The sequence below is a fragment of the Drosophila subobscura genome, chromosome U (assembly GCF_008121235.1).
Source record: "Drosophila subobscura isolate 14011-0131.10 chromosome U, UCBerk_Dsub_1.0, whole genome shotgun sequence".
NCBI classification, from domain to species: Eukaryota; Metazoa; Arthropoda; class Insecta; order Diptera; family Drosophilidae; genus Drosophila; species Drosophila subobscura.
In genome coordinates, this window is record NC_048534.1 from 8,936,820 (window position 1) to 8,960,840 (window position 24,021).

At 40.1% G+C, this 24,021-nt stretch overlaps 1 non-coding gene across 1 annotated transcript; it reads left to right on the forward strand.

Moving 5' to 3' along the window:
• The first annotated feature begins 11,813 nt into the window (after positions 1–11,813).
• Positions 11,814–11,886, forward strand: Trnar-ccu. Its single transcript has one exon. It is a non-coding gene; the product is annotated as a tRNA-Arg (tRNA).
• The last annotated feature ends 12,135 nt before the right edge of the window (positions 11,887–24,021 follow it).

Here is a 24,021-nt window from a genome sequence, read left to right on the forward strand (position 1 = left end):
GGAATCAGCCACAAAAGCACACTGTGCAGGAATTGTTAGCTTTTCGCAGAGGCAACCACGAACGTGTTGACATTTGCCAAAGCTTTCAAGAAGAGCTTACGTTCCAGGCTTTGTTAGCTTATCGATTGATTAGGGGCTATTGAAGGTTGTGAAATTAGATATTCTCTTGCTTCTGTGTGGACTCTAATGTATCCAAGTTCAGTTTTGAATGAATGGGTTCTAACGGAATCAATATTTAGTCCTGGCTTTCCTTATAGTCCGGAACAAGTTTACGGAAAATGTAAGCCCCAAAGAATCGAATTTAGAACAAAGTTTGATAGATACTCTACACATAAGATCTACTGATTAAGTGGAATAACGATAAATAAACTAAATTCTTTTAGTTAAAAAGGTGTAGTAAATATACAAAAAGATTTCATGAATGACTCATTTAGTTAAGTGCAGATATAACCCTGTTCCCTGAAATGGTTCTCAATAAACTAAACTGAAATGGGGATAACCCAATATTTATGGTTGGCCCCAGAAAATTTGTTTACCCAATGAGATCGGAATGGAAATTGTTTTCGTTTAATGAAAACATGAGCGGCCATTCACGTTTTACTTATTTTTATTTAGGGGCTATTCTGTTTACTCTCAGCGTCGCTCCCTTTACATATTTTAAACAAAAGATGGTGCTGTCGATCGGAGAGGAGAGAAAGATTGGGCTGAGTGTCTTCATCCCGCTTGCACTCGCATTTGTTGTCAGACAGCTGATTAGGTAGAGCGCATGCCCACACATAGATTTTGACAGCTGAAGAGAGATCGGGAGAGAAACGTGCACTGACATAGAGAGAGCCGGTCGAGAGAGTGAATTTCAAATGTAGAAAATTAGTTCTGTCGTCTTTATGGGCATTTTCTTTTCGCCGATTTCCCTCTGGGAAAATTCACTTGATGAGCAGCGGCCTGAGTCATCGCGAAATATGTTCTGACGCTTGGCCATACAGAAGCACCATTTATAATCTAAATTCAATTCTTTTCGCCCCTGGGTGTGTTCCTCGATGAGGTATACAACTTGGCTAATGATAGGTATATGTATGGATATCCGGTTGGAAGTCTCACGTTGATTTGTTGATATTTTGGAAAATAAATGTTCACAAATTGTCATATCGTTTTGTCATTTGGTAAACTTTCAGTTTTAAGAAAACATTTCCAGATACATATTTCTTTGAAACAAATTGTTACTTATTGATTGGATGTTTCTTTTTCTGTTTTTATAGATAGCCATATTATTTGATTACCGGTTTTATGATTTGTTTATTTCGCTACCCAGTTCTATTGAGTTTGAGAAAATATTTGAATACACTTTTTTTGCAGTGTAAACACTGGGAAACCATCATATAATTCTGTTTTTCCTCTACGCTTTGAATATATAGCGATTATTTCACTTTCAGTTTATTACTTTTCGGATAAAATACAAGGAGATTCTTTGAATGAAGAAATTATGTTTTAATTTACGTTACAATCAGAAACATATCAATAAAAGGTAATGATACACGATTTGAAGGAAATTCAAAAGTTCAAAGGGTCCAATAAAATTAATAAAATAAAGTCAAATATACCGACTGGCCACTAAGCTATTATCAACATTTGTTTAGATGCAACAAGATTTTATTTTTAACAACAAAAAGACAAAGAAATGTGCCTTTTACAAGAACAGTAATCAGTAGAAGTAAAATCTGTTTCTATTGTATACCATGCAATGATGTTCGGCTGTGTGTGGCTTAATATTATGAAAAACAACAGAAAAACGTCAGAGGGAATAAAACTATTGCCGAAGAGGAAAGTGGACTGAGGGGCAAACTTATTGTAGGATCGGTGTTCGGAGTCGGTTCGTCGGTCATTTTCGTTGGGCCAGAAGATGTTTTCGGCGCCTAAATATAGAACAAGCACACGTAGTTGGATCTGTCGATGCGGCAGTGTTGTTATTGCGCTTGTTGTTCTCATTGTAGCCCCCAATTCAGAAACAGCAGCAGCGGCAACAAAAACGATCAGCAGACAATGAAATTAAATTTAGCCTATTGTATTGCCTTTTATTTGAATAAGAATTGGTTTAATGTGCAAATACCGAAATATGCACTACAAGAGTTTGATCAGCATGGAACACTTAAAATTCCTATTTATAGGCGAACAAAACAGAAGACAGTACAGGGCTATATAGTATCTGCCCGATCAAGTAAGTGGCAGGGTGGCTTGTTCAAAAATTCACTTACACGCTGTTCCCTCTGTGTCTCCTTCGCGTGGCAACAATAAAAACACGCCGCGATGTTCATGTGAAGGGGCGGTCGTGCGTACCAAAATCCGAGCCAAAAGGCACAGGCAGCATACGTGGCGATGATATTTTTAAACTTTTTGGGAAATATCTTCTCTTTTGCTCAATATATGTTCCTCTTCTTGCTTTGGATGTTGTATATTTTCCATCGACTTGATCATTTAACTAATGAATAGTTACAAATATTTTGGCTCTTCACTATTAAACTATTCTCTCAATTTTTTTTTCACACTGATTTTTCTTACATATTTTTATATATAGCTGCGTTAAGTATGCCAGCTCACTGTATAATATAGATTAATCTCACAAAATTATATATATATATTTTCAATATATATTTTCTTTCGAAGTCTTTCACTTTTTTATTCCTTGAGGAACTTCTTTGCACTTAGAACTGTTTTTTCCAATGGAAAATGGTTGAATTCTCGCGTATATGCGATAGCAGCACGGAAAACTAAATTTTCCTTCACCCGTACAGAAAATTATTTTCTGTGTGTAGCTTAAAAATAAATCAGAACACACACGAGCGCGTACCACGGTGTTTGGCACAACTCTGATGCGTCGAGCCAAACCAGAACACGCCAACGATCAGCCGAGAACTGTCAGATTGGTGAGATCGGTTGTTCTGCCCCATAAACTGTTGGCTGTTGGTGTACTCTTTGAGGTGGTATTTTATTTGGTACGTTTCTGGCATTATTTAGGATATTTTTACGTTATAGTCGTGATTTTAGGACAGGTTTAATATTGCTAAAAGATCGCTGTGTGGCGTTAGTAGGGACTCTACAAAGGTTAAATTCGATCAATAATTAATTAAATTAAATTAAATATTGGATTAATTATGTATCTTCGAATGTAATGACTGATAAATTATACATATGTATAAATAAAAGAGCCAGGAGCTACTCGAGATAGAAATTTAGTTGAGAAAATAATTGTATAGTCGAATAGTGTATTCCCCATACTTAACACTTACACAAAAGCTTTAAAGCTTCTTTAGCTGGTTGTGTTAACATTCGAAGAACTTTTTTTATTGTAACATAAGCTGATTTTTAACATAATGTTAATGGGAACGTGTGGGGACCAAAATGATACGCCATGAAATAATCCGAAATTCCTAAAATTATTAAATATTTTTGTTTAGATTTTCCGTCTCGAACTGTGTGTGGCGTAGCTCCCCTCAGTAACAGGTAAGTGAAACAAAACTTTTATAATTACCAACTAAAGCAAAAACAGCACTTCAAAATCTAAGCTGCAGCAAACAGACCCCTCGCCGTGCGATACGTACAATTCTAACAATATTTATATATGTGATTATGGCGGTGGAACACCGGTGGCGGAGTCTGGGCAGTGGCAAGACCAACTTTTGTTTGTGTGGAACACGTAGCATATTTACAGGAGTTGAACTTGTAAGCAAAACTGCGCCAACAGGAAAAGGAAAATCCGCACAGATTGTCCTTCTGCAGTGAGGATGTGTGGGATGGTAACAAACATTCCCCTTGCCAACTGCCTGCTTACACATATATTGTATAAGCTTATGAATATAATTATGGGTTTGTTAATGATACATATGTATAAGCAGGAAGATAACAGGAAAACACGGAGGACTACTCCTACCAAGAGGTGAACAGAGAGATGCTCTCTCGATATATCTATTTGCATATTCATATGAGCGCTACTAAGAGTACATTAGAAACAGAGTTTAAATAAATTCACAGCCCTCGAGTTCCTTTCTTAGTGCTAGCATTAAACTTGAGCCGAGATCAAGTCCAATTTCCGATCATGTTGCCAACTCGCGAACAAATGCGAAACAACCTTTCTATAATTTGCTTAAAAAAGATTTAAAAATGTTGGTTCTGAACGTGATTTTACTGAGTATTCCCTTGCATTGAGCACGCGTACTTTTATTCGTGTGCTGCTCATCGGTTCAACGTTGCGTATGCACGATATTAACTTGTCGGCTAATTAAAAGTTTTTTGCTGCCTGCTATCAGGGTTTTCTTTTGCCAGCGAGAACACGCTCAAAAATCGCTTGTTGGTTTTTGTGGGACCAACATCTACCACACATTTGCACACTCTTCTGCAATTGCCAACCTAATTGCATTAAAATAACTGACTGACTGACTGGGAGGGTCGCAATGTCCTTCGCAGAGTCCTGGCGGACTTCATTATAAGTTGCCATCTGTGGCAGCCGAGACCCGCCCAAGCAGGCAAACGGAGCAACTATATTTCCTATCTCTCGCTGCAGAAGGAGGAAGCAACAAAATGTTAAACTTGATAATTTTCTGGACATTTTAACTGTAAAGTGACATTTCATACTTTTGCGACCTTTCTGTTGGGGGTCCTTTCGGTGGATGGGGCAGACGGGGGACTAGTATACATAAACGATACTGCAGCAAGGACGCCACTCGCCAGTCACAGGACACTCGATAAAGTTGGGCAAAATGCAAATCTCAAAGGAAATTAATTTGTGTTGCAATGTGAAAATTGTGCTGAAAATGAGATTTTCGTTGTGTTTTCTTCACTTTTATGGGTTATTTTAAGAGCGTGGAGCTACAATGAGATTGCAGCGGGATATGGGTTGAAGGCAGACAATGATTTTGGCTGCTTGTACAATGGTATATACATATGTACATATATGCATCTTAAGAGTACGTTTACCGAAAGGATCCTCATTGTAATCAACAGTTGATTCCAAAATCATCCTGAAATGTCCTCTCATACTATTTGTATGATCGTTTTCTTTTACATGCCATTTATACTCTTTCCTTTGGGCCTTCAAGTTGTCCTCTATTTTAATCATTGAGCAACCTCATATTTTTTCATTTACCCGCAACTGCTTTTCAATTTCTTTTAATGCCGCTATCGAGCTTTTCCTCTTTGTTTTTGTGCTCCCTCTACGCTTTTCATATTTACACTTGGAATATTTGCGCTCATGTCCTTTAATATTGCTTTTATGGGAACAGAGAGCCGAGAAAAAAATGAGTGCTGGCGAGGGAGGGAATTAAAGGAAATACAAATACGAAAGGGACAGTCAGTCCGCAGCTTAAGCCGCAGAATTTGTTTTCATTCGAAAGCGACAAATGATAAAAGGGGATTTTGGAGAGAGAAAAACGCGATGAGAGCGGTATAACCAGGGAGCCAGGTACAGACACAGCGATTGGCAACCAGACATGGAAAGTGGCCCTTAACTCTTTACCCTTGTTTTTGTGTTTCTCCCATGGGCCATGGCTAGACGCATATCGGATTACATCCAACCATCCTGGGTACTTCCCTTTTTGTTCAATGTACTGATGCACCAATGCACGTTTGTATTTTAGGCTTCCGAGTCCCTAATAATAGCATTCACTTTTCTTATGAGAGTTAGATTTGTCTCTCCTTATTTTAATAAAGATCAATTTATGATGCTTCTCATTTCTAAGCACTTGACAGCTTTGTTCCACTACGTTTCCTCATGGCATTAATTATAGAATATCCTCCTCTAAACATGTACAATGTCACATAAGAGTACTATGAATATTTTCTCTCTATGGGACGATCATTCAATATTTTTCCCTGAATTTGTACAGGTTTTTATAGTTATTTATCCGCTGCTCGAAGAGGTACTCAACTATCCATCTCCTCCATTTCACACACCATAAATCATAGGAATATTTTCAGCTTCCCCATCTCATTTGGGCCAAGTTTCTCCCCCATCGAGTACGACGCTCATTGCTTAATTAAGCGACATCATGCTGAGCACACTCATAAGCATACAAATACCACATTCACCCATATTTTACCCCACATTCTCCACCTATGGCCTACGACTACCCACATAGAGTTTCTTGTCTCGGCAATTATTAGCTCTGCTATAACAAAGGTTTCCATTTCATTGCCAAGGAAGGGCATGGAGCGTGAAAGTAACCAAAGAACAAAAATCTCTCTTGGCCGAGCCATAGCCTAAGACGTTGGCTGGCTCTGTTCCCAGGCCTTGCTCTGCCTACGAGGCGTATGATGTTTTTGTCTAAGTGTCTGCATATTTTTTTTGCGTGGGCTGAAAAATCAGTGTAAATAGCACAGCTTTTCTCGCAGGTTTATATTGCGAAGCTAAATGTTCTTGTTAAGGATTAAAAGCAGGTCTCTTGAGAATATATAATTTAATAAGTATTTCAATTATATCAGTCGATTACCAATTTATTGAGAGGCCATAATACACACAGAGTATCGAGTCAACTAAATCCAATTTAACCCATTATTATTAACAGTGACAATGACAGTAACTAGTAAACTTTAATTGTTCATAATTCAGTCACTACCAAGTGTTCCTGCTGAAAATTTCTCAGTTTTAGTCAGCAGTCATACCTCCTTCGTCTCTAGTTTTCTCTGGCAATCAAGTTTTCCAACCAGCCGCTTCACATTCCGCTTGGTCACTTTAAGCCAAAGTTGTGGGCCCGTGCCTATGCCAGACCATCATCTCCTCTTCGTACTCCTCTATCCACTACAACTTGCACTTTTTTTCAGCTGCATGCGTCACAGCTGCCTCTGCTTCTTGCGCCTGCTGTCTCACCATTTGGGACTGCTTCCTTTGGCAGAAGCGCTCCCCTTGGACTTTTATTGACACTGATAAGTGTGCCCAGAGCACGGCAAAAAGGTAAGCAAAGCTGGCAATTTAAATTGAAATTGTTTGCCGCATCGCAACAGCAGGCAGTAAAAACGAAAAACGACAAAACGAAAACTACAAAAAGTAAAGCAGAGCAGAGTCGCAGTCGATGCAAAGCAAACGAAAAAACTCGGGATGGGAAAAAATTAAGTGAGACAAAGTGTTTTGTGACAATGCGGAGAGTAGCAGCAGAAGCGGGCGAGTAGGGGCCGGTCGGGCCGGAAAAATGCAGACCGACCTGAGATTCGTTTGCTGCAGCTGGTGATCTGGTCGAGTGCGTGTTAATTCCATTTGGGCAGCATTTTTATTGACTAACCACACAGACACTCGCATTGGCCACGTACCGACTCCATTCCACATTGGACACTTGGCAGGCAGAGATGGGAGCAGGACTTGGATATTGCGTGTCTTGATTGTTTTGTTTAACATGCATAAGAGGCGGAGTCGGAGATGGGCTTGAATCTTCATTGAGTTCGTTTATCTGCACCTCAAACCAACTACTGCACTCCTGGCCAGCAGCCACAAATGCCCTCCTCCCCTTGTCCCAAATATGTTTGCTGGGAGGATGCTCATCCTCACTCAGTTTCTTCTTACTGAGTTTGTATTTTTTTTATTCCATTGTCTGGGATTTTTTTTTTTTAAAATGATTTTTGCAACCTTTCTGCTTGTAAGGGAATATTTTTTGAGCTTTCTGTGGAGCTTCTCAGAAATTCGGAATATGTTACAAATGTATAGCTTTAATGAAACTTTAATGAACAGCATATTGTTATTGTTTTCAGTAAATGTATACCCATTTTTGATTCATAGATTACCACAGTTATCTCGGAAATAATGATTTCTTTCGAATTTTTCACCATTTTCCCATACAAGTCTTTAATGAATTAATTGCAACACATTGCAAATCTTTAGTTCACACATTTGCAATAATTAAAAGCAAAATTGCGATGAAAATGCTTTCAGGTAAATTTGTACAGTCAACGTTTCCAATTGAACTCTTTTGCTGGCCCTATTCGAGGATATCCCCTGGAGGACTGTGCAAACTTTGGCAATAAATACACGCATCTCTGCACTCATCCAGCACTTGCACGAGTACCCTCATTCCCTCCCCTCGATACCTTTCTTGGCAAACAAAAGTTCGAAGCACAAAATAATATCGTACACAACGCATATTTTTCGGTTCCTCCTCAACTTCTTTACACGGTGAGTTGTGCAGAGGAAGGGGTCCAACAAGGGGATGAAGAAGCTGAAAAGAAAATGGCGCGGAGAAAGCGGAAGTGCACATTAGTTGTATGCAAAAAGTTTTCTGTAAAGGGAAGCAGAACTTATGTACAGCAGCAGCAGCAGCCCCAGCAGGAAAAGAACAGCCAAAGAGTAGCAGCACCCCGCAAATAGAAATTTGTGGATGGTTCGCCTTGTCAGCTGAGCGGAAAACTCTCTGCCCAACTAAAGAACTGCCAAAGGAGCCCAACTGAGAAGGTGCGAACAATTTTCGTGCACACCTGTGCAAAAAATGCTTTCAAAAACTTCTATATTTCCCCTTATATAAATATTTCTCCATTTTTATCATCTTTTTTTTAAATATTTTTGGACATTGAAAGTTTTTCCTGTTGTTGGCAGAAGCAATGGCGATGGCGTTGCATTTCAATTTTCATACATTTTTTTGTTATTTAATTTTCTGGCTGCTAAGCAAAGTTTAAAATATGCATGTCAAATTGTTTGAATATTGCAGCCCAGTCACGATTTTTAAGTAGAACATCAGCCAGGGTAGTCAGGAGCAGCAGAAGCAGCATCTAAAATGCAGTCAGCCTGCCTGTCTGGGAATGTTGCCCCACTGCAGTGCACTGGCTTGTCTGTCCAAAGAATTGCAACAGATTTATTATTTACATGCCAGTCGGGGCAGAGAGAGAGAGCTTATGGACGGCGGGTGTGCCAGAGAACCTTGGATGCCACTTTTGGCGGCAGGCAATAGGAGATGCTGCTCGTTCTATATATACTTGTGCTCATACTCATACTCATACAATATTCCGTAATCTGAGTGAAGGCAATTCGCTTTGGAAGTTGAATCTGCACCCTGCCTGCAGTTATTGGTCATGAGTCGATACAAAATCAAAATCATTTTTTCATATTTCATGAACGCTTATTGTTTCCTATATTGAAGCGATTGCAGAGAAAAATCGAAAATGGTAAGTCGGTTTTATGATCATTACCCAATGGAGTTTTATGATTATCAAAATGTACTTGATTTTAATTAATGTTTTATGTTGATTTCTTTTTAAGTTTCAGAGTAACAATCGCCCATGAAAGACTTTTAATAAAATTGCAAACATAGTTTAAATTGGGTGTCTAAAAATGTTGTTTATGAGATGTATTTCCTATCCGTTCCCAGCAAATTCGCTAAAGTTAAGGCACTTCAAGCTTTAAATTATCAAATTCTACAGCATTCCCTTCGTATCGAACATTCATTCCGACAAGTTTATTGCCGCCATCATTGCCATTCAGGACCATGCCACGCCCACGCAACAGTTGGTGCTGACATTGCAGGGCAACATTTTCGAAGAAAATCAAATGGAATTTATGGTCTAGGCATCGCTTAAGAGTGGAGTCAAGTAAAGGCTGAAGCCATTCACTGTGGAAACCTATAAACTCTGTCGGACTGAAGGAAAAAGGGCGAAAATGTCTGTCATTAAATTAACGCTAATTTGTTTAGTGGCCTCTGGGGAGACATTCACTGAAGAAGGCCGAAAGCAGAGTAAAGTGTCCACTGAAGACTATCGGTGGCGTGTACTTAATTTTCCATTCCTCTGTGATTTATGCACCATGTCTGCTTTACTCTGTCTCTGTGTCTCTGGTTGTTTAAATTGAAATTTAATACGTTCTTATGAATCAGTTAAATGAATTGTAATTGCCAATCGATGCACTCAGAGTCCAACATACGAGAGCATTCATCCAAAATGTATTATGCAATGCGCATTGTTACCTCAGGAAGCAATAATTACGACTGGCATGTAATCTAATATCCGTCTGTGAGGATACTGAACTGCATTTTGCGGTGGGTAATCGGTCGGTGGTGCGGTACGGGTGGCATAATGGTGGGCGGACGCACCTAATGTGTATAACATAAATTGTCATTGTTAAAGTGCTAATGAATTTTTGGCATGCAAATCTCGCATGTAATGTGTGCTATTATAGACCGCCATCCTCATCGTCCCTTCTTGTGCTCAGATGTCACTAGGGGTCAGCTATGCGGCATGCAGCCCTTCGGTTTTGGGTGTCAGTATAGGGGTTATGCACGATTGAATGTGTTTGCTTGAGTTGTAGAATATAACTAAATGATTTTGGTAAATTTTTGTTCGAATTTTTGTAAACACAAAACAATAATTTAATGTACTTAAATAAGGAAAGTCACAGCACAAACTAATGAAACCGTTACTCAAAAAACATGCGGTTTTACTGCATGTATAGTTATTACCCAAAGAAATGTCAATATGGAATGCTCTGTAAGCCATTAATATAAGCCAACGCAATATATAGTACGTAAGTACATATATATTTTATGAGCTGTCTTGCTTAACCGCAAAGTACTTGTAAATACTCCCGTTCTCTCTGCAATACTCTTCCAATTTTATTGTTATTTAATGGCCAGCCAAAAAAAGTAACATAATTTTATTTTACACTGCGGCTGAGAGCCGCCTACACGGCGTCGACGGCTGTTTGTGTGTGCGGATTGGCTAAAGCCTTGTTGGTTCTATATAGAATTGCAATTTATGCTGCGCACAAAACAATTTTCCAACGCCTCAGATACCCTAGGAGCAACAGGGAAAACAATGTGGCCCACTGCTTCCGAAAAAGACAGTGAATGAAAATTTATGTTGGATGCGTGACCGTAAATGCTGTGTGCGTGATAAATCAATTTTCATTGCACACGCACACACTCATACCATTTTGTAATTGTGTGCAATTTGCGGAGGGCGAATGAAGGAGCATGTGTGAGAGACCGAGAGAGCCTGCAGCAAAATGTCCATACAATTTTAAGTATTTATGCAGCCGATAGGTGGGGGTTTGCAGTTAGGCTTTGGCCCGTATCGCCACACGAATCGGAACGGAAATATATGCCAGATTTTGGTATTGTAATGCATTCAATTGACAATTGGCTTGCGAGATTGATATCTCTCTTCCCTCCCTCTGTCTCTCTGGTACACCAAACACACCCGAACAATGACAGCAAATGTCTGATTATTTTGTGATTTATGCATTGCAATTTGAACCTCACCCAGATGTCAGTGCAAACGAGCATGGCCAATGCCGATTTCCACTCAGGTTAATTTCAATTAAAAGTCGCATTGGGGTTTTAATTAACACAGAAGAAGTACATATGTATGTATGTATGTATACATACGCCATGTGATCTGATATATGAACTCGGGCACGAGTTCGATAACGAAAGACAACTCAATCAGAGCTCATTTGTCGACAGCGCTTAAACACTCTGCTGCTTGAATAAAAACGATTTTCTGCTTTATTGGTTAATTTAGTATTTTAAACAATCAAACAAAGAGACACGTACCTGGCGCTCCTTTTCCGACTAATTTTCTTGAACTGGACTGTAATCTATTTTCGCTTTTACAGACACAAACGAAACATACAGATACATTTACATATAAATATACATACATATGTATATGTACATATTTATGTATGTATATATGAACATACCTATATAATATAGTAAATACTTTTCGCAACAAAGACTGGCTTATCGAACGATCGTGCATGGTGGTTCCTACTCAAATATTTATGTATAGCGAGCGTGAAGGTAAAAAGGATGTGTGAAAAGGTTATATAGAAGTCTTTTTCATCTTTAAAACAAGCCCCAGTGGCCTAATGGAGAAGGCGCCGGCCTCCTAAGCCGGAGATTGTGGGTTCAAGTCCCATCTGGGGCTACTTATTTTTTTGTTTCTTTCGTTTTAGGATGGATTCTGGTTCGATTTAATGTAATTGCTTTATGGTTGAAATCTAACCCAAGCGAGGGACTTCTAAATTAAATTTCTATCCAACGATAATTCAATTATATTTCTGTAAATATTTTTAGTAGATGCAATTAATCCCAGCTAATTAATTAAATAATTGCCTGCCTCTCTCTGGCCACGCTCGTATATTTATGATGCCCCAGACGAACCTTAAGTAACTTTATAGCACACGCACTTACGGAACTGTCTACAGATACACATGTGCTCACGTGTGACCTCAAACTCCCATCAACTCCGCCCCCATTTTTGCCACTCTTGACTTTTAATGCTCCTGCTATAAATGTCAACTCCCGCGAGGGCGACACGCCCTCCCAGAAGGAAATGACAAAGACCGGAGAAACAAAAACCACAGCAGCGCACAAAAGCGCCAAAAAGAAAGACAAAAACAAAAATAAAAGATGAAACAGCAACGGAACAAGAAAACAGAAGGTTACTAGAAAGCCGAAGAACACATACTCCACAAGATAAATAATTCTTCTAGGTAGCTGCTTTATATACGGAGTGATCTAATGCTTGTTGCTTCCGACTGATAACTATAACCGACTATACTTCGGATAATTTCGTTTAATTCCAAAACTTATAGTACCCTCAGTAAGGGTATAAAAACCAAAACATATGCATGTGTATGTATGTGCATACACCAAAGGCTGGCACAAACAACCAAAACAACATTAAGAAATTTGTAGGAAGCGAATGCGTTTTATTTCATTTGTATTGCCGTCGACGATGCCCTGAGCCAATTTGTGACTGTGTCTGAAAGTGTACGAGTATGCTTGAGTTTGACTGTGGAGATGTGTGTGTGTGTGAGTAGGTGGGTGATGTGTGCGAGTAATAAAGCATTTAAGAATTATGAGGGAGAAGGCAGTCGAGCAACAAGCTGGGAAACAATTAGCCGACGACCCACGAAAGTGTGCTACAAATAAGAAGGAAATTGTGAGGACTTGACAGACCGAAAACAAAGTACCCTACACTGCACTGTTTTCTAGGGAATCTAAAATAAAACTAAAATAATTAAATAAAGAAAATATCTACACATCGATTCCTTTACCATGTCCCAAAATCTCATATGCGCTCCTCAAAGGGTATGCGATTATGTGTGGTCAATTTGCTCTCATATTTTTACGCTAGCCAAGTGAAAGAAATTGAGATGGTCGACGTGATGGCATTAAAGTGGTACAATCGTGACTGGGTGCACCCTCCAGGAAAGAATTTCCCCGGCTTATGATTAATGCTCTAATGAGGGACACAAACAACAACAGTGGGGAGGGCAGTGTAGAGTAACACCAGAGCGAAAACGCGTGTGAGGATGGGGGGATGACTGGGGGAGGACCAAAGTGGTTTCGGCAACGACAGCGGCAAGTAAACCGCACAGGATGCAGATGCAGGAAAAGTTGTGCATTGCACAACAACAACATCGTCCGACGATTCCAGCAGAATCAGGAACAGCAACAGCAACTGACAAACAGTCATGTGCTTGGGTACGGTAAACTACCCAGCTCCCTATCTTGCTCTCGTCGGCCAGTGTGACCGTTACAGGGTTCGAAATTAAAGACCAAAACTTTGCCCTGTCCTTCGGTCACATCAGCTTGTCCGTGAGTTATGCAACTGACGTTTTCGGCCCACAACAGCAGCAGAGCTTCCATGGAACACTGTTGGGCGGATCCTGGCCCTCTCCGCACAGCCTTTTATGTTGCGGCCATGCGCTTCGTTTGTCTCTGTTTGCCTATAATTAAGCCTAATGTGCGCTACGTCGACATTTTAAGCATCTTTTCGTAGCCCTGCTGCTTGTTGCTCCCGTCCGTGTCCGTTGTTGTTGTGGCTAGTTTTTGGCTTGTAATTGGCAGCGGGCTGTGGGGCTGTGTGTGCCATCCACCATCTCTGGCGGCGGTTTGGAGGGCAGTTGGTTGCCCCCAAAACAATTATTGCCGCAAAGCTGAAACCGTTTGTTGAAGCAACATTCACATTAATTTTGTGCTGCAGCTCTTCGCTGTGTAGGATAATAGGTATAGGTTGGATCTTCTGTCTGTGTAAAAACTCATTTAGGACCCTAATTTACAAAAAAAAGAAGAAATCTTTTAGATATGTATATAGAGATATAAATATATGCATATCCAGAAATGACCAAAAGCTAAATAATTTTTTTTAAATAAATAATTAAAGAGAAAAAGGCGGCTTTTTTCCAATGTTGTACCCTTTTACGGATGAAATTCCTGTCACCCAACCCCTTGGCACCTTAAAATTAATCATTTATCGGGCGATATTTTCCTTGTATTTTTGTGCCAATCCCCGCGGATTCAACGTTTACTTTTCTACCCCAGCAACCCACTTGTCGCATAAATTGCTTATTGAAAAATGCCGCCAAACGTGACGTGCTCCGCATATTAAAAAACATTTATTTGCCGCAGCAAACGTTGAACCTTGTCTGGCTCATAAAAATTAAATAACGTAGCAGCAAAAAAATATTGAAAAAATGTACATAAGGTTAGTCATAAACGGAAATCAAATGAAAAGGTCAGAAATACACAAAGCCCACAATTTGCCAGCCGCTCGTAAAAATTCGAACAGCGAACCGCCGATCTTTTCCGCCCTGTTTTGCCTACTCCCTGCCGTTCCCTCTGACCCTCGTCAGGGGTAAGTGTTAATTTATTTGTCGGTTGATTACAACGCGCATCCGGCAGCCCGACGTCGTGTTGGCTTGGAAAACAAATTAATTTTTATGTCTCTTTGCGAGGGGCACAAACACATTTTGAGTAATGCGACAGCCGACCCGAAGCCGGAAGTGTATTAATTTCCGACCAGAGACAGGAGCACCGGAAAAAGGAACGTCGAGTATCAAGGTGAAGGTTGATTTGTCGGCAGAAGAATTTTTTGTTGTTTTGGAAAAAGGAACCAAAAGCTTAAAACAAGTATAAATCAATAAAAATAAATAAATACGCAAATTGTTTAAATTTTTCAAACTTTCTATAAAGATTTATTTATAATATTGTATTTAAAGTGGCTTGGTACTTGGAAAATGTTTCTGTGCTCTGCCTTTGGAAACAGACACCTAGCAATGATTAGGATTAATTCCTTATCCATTTCCATTTCCAAAATAAACAACAGCTTTTTGATTGAATGCGGCTCGGCTGCACTTTCCATTTGCATTTGATAGAAGACCAAGCTCAAACTCACGTCAGTTCTCCATAATTTCCTAAAGATTTAAATCCTTTGGACTGACACAATGCCTGGCCAGACTAATGTCAGAACAAACAATGTGGAAAGCCAAAGTATTTATTCCCATTCTCTTTAGCCGCTTTGCTTGGACAAGAATCAGTTTCACATTTCATTGTCTAATCACGGCGGCCGTCTCGTATGACACCCAAAACCCAGAAGTCCGACAGGAAACGAACCGGCCAGAATAAACAGTCGGCGGCCTTGCGGCAAAAGTCGGTCAATTGTCAGTCGTTTGTGGGCAATGCCGTTGCTGTTGGTCTTCTTGGGTTCTGGCGCTGAAATCGGGGTGTGGAATGTTGGTTTTGGCCAAGGCAAATGCATTTTGCAATTAATTGCCATAATTAATTAGGTTTAAGCGAAACATTGCTCCAACATACTTGCAGCTATATACGATGTATCGGAAAGCAGACACTACAAACACTGTGGGAAAATCTATTAGAAGAATGCAAAATTATTGCAAGTTTATTCCAAAGTGTTTATAATTGTTAAGGAGCAGATCTAATGCCAGTGTTCCGTTCATTTATCGTATATTTTTCCCTTTGCGCAAGTAGAGTTTATATCTCTAAAGCTCTTTTCGCGCAGTGTATGTGTATATTTAACCTGATGTCGTGTCCTTATCGGCTTGCGTGCTGCGTAAGACGATTGAGGCAGAAATGTTGGCCAAAGAATGGCGAGACTCATCAATTGCAATGATATGGCCCTGTCCCAGGATATTGTAATTAATTCTTAAAGTTCTCGACTTGAGCTTAAATTCAATTAAGCTTTAATCAATGGCAAGGCAACTGCGATCCGCGTACATATCCTGTTGCACCATCCCCATCTGCTTCGCCCGCACTCTTCTCCTCACTCACATCATAACGACAGCCACAAATAACCGCAGGATAACTTCATTTGCATGAGCATGAGCCCTGGCCAGACCATGGATGGAATGGCATGGGATGGGATGGGATGGACAGTCTGGTCTGGTCAGATGATGTCCGGACAGACGAATGGCGGCGTGATCGAGTGTGGGGGGTGGTGCAGACTTTTGTGCGTGGCTGCGGGAACGTAAAAAATGCAACTCTGAACATTTGGAGAGCCGACATATAAAATATTATATATTTATACTCATGTGGCGATATATCTGCGCATATATATATTTTTATTATGTCTCTCCTCTTGTCTGTTTTTACATTAAAGAATTGTATTATTGTTGTAAACTGCAGAACGCCGACGACCGTTGATGCAGTTGCCGTTGTTCGCTGCTTGTAATACATGCATGCGAAAATTTCTTACATTAACAGATAGTTAAAAAAGAAAAATTGGATAAATGTTCAACGCTGCCAATGGTAGCAGGGGAATACTCTCATATGACAGATTTTAAATATTTATAAGGAACACAGACTTATGTATGTGTTTACCCTCCTATTGAAATATTTTCAGCACGTTACCATTATACTTTCAAAGTGTTTTTATGGCTTCAATCACTTAACTTTAAGATGCATATAAAATATAACATTTTCTCTGGTTTTTTTCCAACTTCATCTTCCGTGCCGTATGCCTTGTTTTTCGGTAAGTTCCTTCATTTACGGGTTGTCATAGCAATGCAATAAAACGCTTGCCATATGAATAAATAAATACAAATTAAATGAACAATGTGAAGTTTTACAACAGCGAAAATGCATAATTGTCCTGAAATGTTGAATTTAAAAGAGAACACGTCGAATAAATATATACACGAAATGGGTAGGTTGGGCATTTCATTGAATTAATTTCAAGTCTGAGAATCTCATAAATTAACCAGAAGTGTGCTCAAGACATTAGTAAATGGTCAGCAAATGGTTTGGCAGAAGCCTAAGGGCTCTAAGGGTCAAGTCGATTTGCATGGAAAAGTCATAAACTTTGACTAACTGCGACCAAAAAGGTTCGAGGGCTGGGACACAACCTTCACCAAGATGTCAAATAAAGAAGTACTTTCTGACAAGGTCTTCGGAGGCACTATTTAAAGGCCATGTCGGGGGTTAAAGCTCATTTCACAACCGGGAAGGATACATCATTATCGACATTAACAACAAAAGGCACTTTATTGGCATCATCAGCAGCAGGCAACAGGAGATGATTGCAGATTGGTAGCCACGACTGCTGCATTTGGCAACTCTGTCATGTGTTCTCCATAGCGGTGCTGTCCTTATCCTTGCCATACCTATACTGGCCAGAGCAGCAGGCCCGACGACACTTTGGCCACCTGCACAAAGGGCTATCTCCTTTCCTGTTGATAGATTGCTGTGGACGGCTGTGGCTCCATGCAACATTACACTGATAATATTTGCCACGCCCTTCTCCTATGTCCGAGCTCCAGCCCATCACGAAAATAGGGGTCTGAAAGTTTGTGCTTAAAGGCTGCGGTTGCTGGTTGGCCAGTGTGTCCTGTGGTGATTCGAGAGGATGACTTAAGGTTGATTAAGATGCGAGATGAAGCTGCTGAAATGCGATTCGGGGTTAAGTGGATGGCTTGCTGTTGTACACCTACTCCTTACTGCAAACTGATGCGAATTGTTTGGCATTTGATGGGCGGCCATTGCATTAGAATGTGATATTTCAAGGGGCGTTAGTTTGATGTGTGTCAGTTGGTTTCATGTTACATAAATACATGATACTTTAGAAACGGGAAGTTCAGTTGTAACCAAAGTAAAGGTTGTGAAATTTGGGACGAGGTGACACACATACATACCTATCAATGAATAAAATAAGAAAAAAAAGCATTCAAAATCTAACCTATAGACTCTGCGCCTTTTAATTTATTTCCTCCATTTTCCAACTATTTTCATTTAACTGGTGGCCTTGGTCTCCGTCCCGAAATTGTCTTTTACATGTTTTAATTGTCCATTTGTCTTTGGGTCACTCGATTGGTGCCACTTAAATGTTCCAGCTCTAAGGTGAAATATTAGCTCTCTTTACGGCTAATCTGTCATACAGATTAGCAGTAAGAAACCTTCGGTATATGAGTTTCGGAAAAATGTAATTTCGACTTAAATACTCAAGTTTTATCGTTTCACCTTCCATCTTTTTTTCAGATACACCTTAATTTGCCATTAAGTCACCTAAATCATCTATATATTAGAATTTGTCCAAGTACTGAATAACATTAATCAAAAGACAACAAAAAAATCATCCCAAGAATGCATTTTCTCTGCCATTTCTTTTATATTGAATTTGGTTCCTTGAATTACATGAACGACAACGGATTCCTCGTAATGGACATTCTTCCCGCTAAGCCGTCCATAAAAAGTGCGCAGACTTTTTGTGTGTCAAGTTTGTCCTTGACTATTAGTTATCCATGTTCAGTTTTTCAGGGCCTGTTCTTGTTGTGACTTGAGACAATATTTTTTTTTAAATATTGCTGGTCTATTTTCCCCATTATTTACTGGTGGGCTCACTGGCCCCCTGACTTTCACTTGAGCCCGTCCTTGTCTTTGTCTTCACTCCTTCCTTTCACTGCCCGGTGCGATAATCCAGAGTTGTGCCATGTGAATAATGATGTTCCAGATGCGGAGGAAAAAGTCGCTAAACGTTTTTTTCTATCTTTCCTCGCAGCAGCAGTGGAGCATTTTTTCACTGTCGGTGAATCCGAGAAGACCGCGTGCTGATGACAGCTGAATAATAATAAGAATATTTTTTAATATTCACATATGAGTTTGCAGTGCCAAAGAAAGTGCAGAAATTTAATGTCACTATTTAAAGTAAAATTTAAAATAGATATTCTGTTCCCGCAGCCAATCCATTTAGTAAATTGAATTTGCCACCCGAAAATATTTTCCAATTAAACTAAAATAAAACATTTCTCACTTAATTCATGCCGGTTTTTAATTGTTTGCATTCAAATTGTTATTCATAGATTGCTCCAACTCTAACTATTTTTAACTAAAACCTCCGCTCGAAAAACTGCATACGTATCTCTGTACGTATGTATGTACATATGTACATACAGGAAGAACAATGACGCAAACACATGTTATGTAATTATAAGCAATCATTTTTGGGGGTTGCTGCACCACCACCACCACCTGAAAGCCCTTTTGCATGGAAAATGCAAATAAAATGTACACAATACATACATATATGTACATACATTTATACGTACATATATATGAAATTAACAATTTTTGTGGGCCCGGAGAAAGAGGCGGACTACGAATTGTGTAATAAATGTTTTTCGCAGCAACGGAGACAGCGACAGAACAACAAACTTTAAACACAGGCCTGGCCATAATGGTCCACAGCCACTGAAAGCGACAGGCTGGCCTACAGAAAAAGAGCAAAATATTAACGCCGCCAAACAGAAGGACCATTTAAGCAGCGGATAGACTAAATGATACCCAGGTGTGAGCTATTCGAAATTCCTCGCCAGCAGCAGTTGCTATAAATAAAATATTTTTGTGTAAAGATATTTTGATAATGAATTATTTGAGCAACTCTTTCATTGAACTTCAGCATGCCTGTCCATTGGCCAGGGTATTTCGCTTGTATGGCCATTTTGTGCTGCACAATGACAAAACCGCAACAATTTACAATAATTTACATACAATTCACAAAAATAAAGCGGCAACAACCGACAGCCAACGAGCCATTCCCTGACAATTAACTCGACAATGGTCTTCTCTCTGTCTTTGACCGTTGAGAGGCCGCAACGCTTGCGGCTGCACCATTTTCGCCAACATTTATTAAACAAAATCTTAGCTTGAAACGTTAATAATACTCAATTAAAAGTTTTCTCCAACTCAGGGTACGAACATCATTTAATCAGAGCAATTAAAATAGTGCGCAAATTCTCCCAAACTAATTTAAAGCCAAAATGAAAGAAACAAACAAAAAAAACTTGTACATTTCGGCTAGGCTGGCCCTTTCAGCAGCATTTGCATTTATTTATGCAGCAACAACAGCAGCAAACAATCAGCTGACCAAACTCAAACTGGCTGGCCACACTCTAAAGCAAACAAAACATGGGCAAAACATTTACATATGAACTTTCATTTGGCTTGCAATTTTGTTGTCATTGTTCCTGTTGTTTTTACGGGCAGTACTCCTCATGAATAATATGTTTGCTTGTTGCAACTTGGTTACATAGCCGGAAGATATGGTATGTATCTATTAACTACAGGAGCACTTGTAGTACTGAGTATAACTCGCATCTAACTAGATTTTGTATTGTGTATACGTTTAAGAAAATTAAATTCGACTCATTGTAAAAGTGGCAAATATCGTTTTCCGCCTAAAGATAGAAAATAGTTGTTGGCCTTAAACGGCTAATGGCGTCAGGTTTTAATAGTTTTTGGGTACTTAAGCCGCCATATGGAATCCCTGTAGCTAATACACTTTCAGAACAGTTGTTCGCTCTCCATTCAAAACTAAATTCAAACGCTGTTAGTGAATTCCCTAGCAAAGGACTGGTCACATAATTAGTGTCAAACCCCGGGCACTGGGCTCCTTTTCCCCTCCTTGTCCCGCGGGACTCTATTGGCTCTAGCATATGTCCTGCCTTGAGTTTGGTGTGTGTGTGTGTGTGTGCGAGCGCCAAGACAGCGTCCACTTAAGTATGCAGCACAAAATTCTCGTACGCTGCATGCGTACCAAAAAAGTCTGAAACCAAAGCCATCCTGTTTGTGTTTTTCGTTTGCGTTGGGGATGGTGATGGCAGTGCTTGTGTGTCTGCGTCTATTGTGCTATTTACTTAGCCAAAACGTGCGTAAAGTTTTAATTATAAACTTTTTCTTGCACTCTTTCGGTCAGTTTGAGACCAGGTCCATTCAGGGTTAAATGCCTTGAAAACTTCTGCCGCTCAACATGCATTTTACGGCACTTTAAAGGGGCAATTTATAAGATTTATGTTTAGGTGGAGACATCTGCTGTGGTGCCTCAAATTAAGATTAATTAATTAAGTGATTTATGACCGAAAGAAAATATGACAAATTTTATTCTGACCCTCTGTGCAGTCTTCAAGTATTTAATGTCTTCAGCAAATTTAAGCACTTGAACTCCATTTCGTTTGGCTCGAACTTGTTGCCTTAAATAAAACCTTTCTGTGTAATTGCAAACTATTGCCGTCCAAAGTGGAAAATCAATTTAATTTGCTGATGGGTTAAAAAAAAAGGAAATTCAAATGTGTTTATATATCGATGCAATGGTGCTAACAAATCAGATCAAATACGGAATGCAAAGGGTCATTGAATGGTGGGTTGTTGATAGAACCGCTAGGCACATACATACATACATTTTGTGAGCATTTTTGAAATTTTATGCATCAAGTGTGAGATTTGTGTAATCAAATCAATTATATTGCAGGTAGTTCTGTATTATTTCCCTATTCGTTCTCTGCTCACATGGAGACTAAAGTTGATTTATAATTATATTTCACTTTGGATAAATTCCATTCTCGCTTTCCATCTTAGTGGATCCATAATCACTCTTATTGATTCTGTTCATCCATCATTTGGCTTGTTTGCAGCGCCGTTTAATAGACCACTTGTTGACGAGCGCCAAAAACTCTTTTGTCCATCCAAACAGTCGGATTGGGGCCCCAGAATGTATGAGGGAAAACTCTGTGGAATCGGAATCCTGCACTCTCCACCCCTAGAGCCACAGCGGAACAATGCCCCCACATGCACAATGCTCTTTTCTCCCGGGATGCGTTATTGGCAATAGACAAACTCCATTTGAGCGGATAATTGCATGCAGCGCTTTATAAATCAACAAACGTCTTCACATGGCAGAGGTTTTTGTGCACTCGATTGGGGGCTGCCTGGGTGCCACGTTGGCTGGTTGGCTGGTTGGTTGGCTGCCTGGCTGAGTGAATGACTGACTGCCTGACTGACTGAGGACTGAGTGACTTGTTGGGTTGTACATTTCAATAAAACATTCAATGCATAACTACAATGGGCATAAGTTATGCTTCGCTGGAGAGCCACAGAGAAAGCCGTAGAGAGTGAGTGATAGAGTTCACTTGACTCGCACTAATTCCTTCCCCACGATAATGATGTTGTTGTTGATATTGATGTTGTTGTTGATGTGGTTGTGGGTGTATGGATGTATGGACAACAACAGATAAGGATGCCATCGACTGACTGAATGTAAGTATTACTGAGTGGGCTGGCTTTTGTCTGGCTGAAAGCACAGCTTCTATACCTCATCATCATCTACTTTATCCCTGGATTATATCAGCAGTCAAGTGGCGCCCGCCTCTCCTTGCGAAGTTAAAGAACGCGGGACCAGCTGTTTTAATGGAGTTCCGTTCATTTTTGGATGCTTTAGCTTAACTACAAATAAATAAATCAAAAATATAACCAACAAAAAAGTTATCGCTAAACTTCCGTTGCACGGACGCTTGAAAAATGCCGGACATTGAACTTCTCAGCAGGCAGCCCTTAGCCGAGGGCGTTGCGAAAAATGTAAAATAAAAAGAACAACCGAACGGAACTGAAAATAATCAAAAAAAGCAACACCAACACGTAACATTAAACTTCACAGTCACAACGTACTCGTGCTCTGACGTTTCTTTAAAGTCGCCCCAGAGTCCAAATCGAATGGGAACAGCCGCACGCCTGCAAGTATGCAATGCTGTAATACGAGAAGAGCACGCGATGGGGCATTAGTAGGAGCCAGTGGGCTGATGGAACGGAGCGGAGAATCTACAACATACATATATGTATGGCTTATGAATCAGGCAAGACTACCAAACCATGCAGCTAAGCTGAAGAAGCGGAGAAGCTTAAGTTGAGGGAGCCCTCCCATTCAAGTGATAGAAGTTGGTAAGTACATTCGGGGATATGAGATAAGAGGAAAAATTTAAGCGATTAATTATAATTTATCAATGAGTATTAATTCCACGAAGCACTCCCAGTATTTTTTACTTCCATTCCAATCCATTTGTGGGCCATTTCGCCCTCCGACAACGTGAGAATTGTTGAAGTAATCAACTCAATTAGCCGTCACATAAGCACCAGCCCCCCCGCACCGCACCATACAGCCCCAAACAAACACAAAACTCAATTAGATGCCATAACTAAATAATCACAAACACATTTGAACAAACAACAGCCAGCTCCTAGCTCCTCAACGCCATGCCAAGGCAGACCGACCACCGAGCGTCGTGACGTTGCTGTGTAAGAGGGAAAATAAAAAGAAAATAAGTGGAAAACCGGGTCAACAACAAGAACAACACTAGCATGGGCGCAACAATTTTGAAACAATGGCGACAACAACCAGAGCAACAAGGCATGCCTGCAAAATTGCTTGAAATGTGGCAAAGCCCGGGTAGGGCTTCACAGCAATGGGAAACAGGGACTGCGGAGGCATTCCAGCATGTGACGCACGTGACAAAACTTGTCAAATGACTTTACTTCACTTTGACGGGGAATCCCGGCCCGGGTCCAGAGTAAACACAGCCAACGCTCAAGTGGAGGGCCGGCAGTCTGAAGATGGAATCCCGACCAGGATGAAATATATGTTTGAGTGTACTCGTGTACAGGCTTCTCCCCCTTGAAATGCTTAAGAAAACTTCTCCGAAACACCGAAACAATAAAAACGCGAGGGACGAAGCAGAGAATGGGTCGCGTACCATATCTCAGTTTTTCCCAACTTGTTGCGCCTTCAGCTAAATTATGACACTAAGGCGATGGATAGGAAAACAAGGAGAGACGCCCTCGGCTGCAGTAACAAATATCGCAGTGAAGTGGAACTTTGATTTTGAGACAGCCAGGAAGGGGGATTTTTATGTGATTAAATGTTTGATATCCAAATCAGGGATTAGTAATAAAAAAGTATTTCCAAAAATGTCCCCAAAGTGGGTAGGCTTTGAAATTG